Source organism: Gadus morhua, chromosome 1 (assembly GCF_902167405.1).
Source record: "Gadus morhua chromosome 1, gadMor3.0, whole genome shotgun sequence".
NCBI lineage: Eukaryota > Metazoa > Chordata > Actinopteri > Gadiformes > Gadidae > Gadus > Gadus morhua.
Window position 1 is genome coordinate 12,043,412 of NC_044048.1, and position 1,898 is coordinate 12,045,309.

Consider the following 1,898-nt stretch of genomic DNA (forward strand, 5'->3'; position numbering starts at 1 on the left):
ACGAGAGAGGGAGAGAGAGAGAGAGAGAGAGATAGAGATAGGGAGCAAGATAGGGGAGGGAGAGAGAGAGAGAGAGAGAGAGAGAGAGAGAGAGAGAGAGAGAGAGAGAGATAGAGCAAGAGTGGGGAGAGAGAGAGAGAGATAGAGAGAGATAGTGAGAAAGATACAAAGAGAGGAGAGAAAGAGAGAGAACGAGGGAGACCCAAACAGAGAGATCAACACAGAGGGAAACAAACAATGAGACAGACAGAGAGACACACACACACACACACACACTCAAGGACAGAGACAGAAAATGGGATAGAGAGACACACAAACACACACACACAATGATGCAACTAAAGAGCAAAATCATGGCGGACATCCTCTCCCCTTCTGTCATGATGGTCACATGTTGTGTGCATGACAGCCTTGCTCAGCGGGGCTTGCTAACGGGCCAGTCATAGGTAAATGCCCACAGTACACAACTGCCTACACCCCCCCATCCTATAAACAAAACGGTGATTCATGAGGACTAATTATCCATCAGGGCCAACCTCTTACTCAGATTTGCACTTCTAAAAGTCATACAGACACGCACGTGTGCGTTTAAAGGATGATGAATGTCACATTCTATCTTGTTTAATTGTATAAAATATAACAAAATGGTCTCTTAATCATAATCTGCCAGACATCACAACATATTTGCATGATTGTGCTGATATAGTTTTTCCACATCATTTATAATCTGGCACAATTTACCCAATGCAACTCTTTATAAAACAAACATGCTTACAGACACAGGGTTCAATATACAACATATTAAAGCCATATTGTAGGAGGAAAAAGGTTGTATTCCGGTACGTAATAAATAAATAACCCACAGATTAAAGCTTCAGCTCATTATCATTTTCCCGATTTATTTTTCTATTTTTTGTTTACATCAAATTGAACAGACATACATTGGCACATGCAATGTGAATACTCTGTGGTGCTTTCATAACCAACCAAAGCCAATTGAACAAATACTGTATATCTATTTGTGTCTTCAAACATGAAAAATACTCTCAAATATTTACAAAAAATTGTATATACAGTGCCCATTGCTTTGACATAAAACCTTTTGGTTAATAGGACTAATTCAAAGGACCCAACCGGCGTAGCTTCGATGTAAAGACATTATGTTAGCATCCCACTGGTCATTAACAGAGTTTGTGTGCATCTCTGTATAGATAGCATTGTCTTCCTTTTTTTTGTTCGATCATAACAGGCTCCCTTCACTGCTATAGTATTACTGTGTATTAAAAACTGTGGGGAAAACTCTCAGGCAGTCAAAAGTGGTTGAGGCGTAGGTAATCCATCATCACTGAAACATGTTTGGCTGGTGATGTTTACTAAATTACTGCAGCAACTCTCCTCTACGAGGGACTGAAACCAGCGCGTCCGATGCATAATGTTCAGCTCTCTACCGTCTTGATTTGCATTCCCTCGGCTAAAAAATATTCCATTGGATGTTCAAATTAAATCAAATTTAAAAAAACTCCATGGAGACACAGCCATAGACAGTACAAGAATATGTTTTTTTCCATATAATCTCAACAACAACGCCAGTGGGTAGAGTTTTGTTTAAGGCATGCTCAGAAATTCTCAATCCATACAGCTATGCATTTTACAATGCCGATATATCAATATTACACCGGAAAGGTCATTTAAAGTCTTTTTTTTTTTTTTGGATAAAAATGAAAATGGCAGGGCTCACTATTGACGTTGTTTAATCATCGTTAAACCATCGTAAAGAAAGAAGCACAAGGAGAGAAAAAAGTCAATAATACAAAACATAAAATTGGATAATGGGTAGTTGCCATGGGAGGATATGGCTTTAATGACCATTAGACAGAAACGATGTGCGGATCCGATCC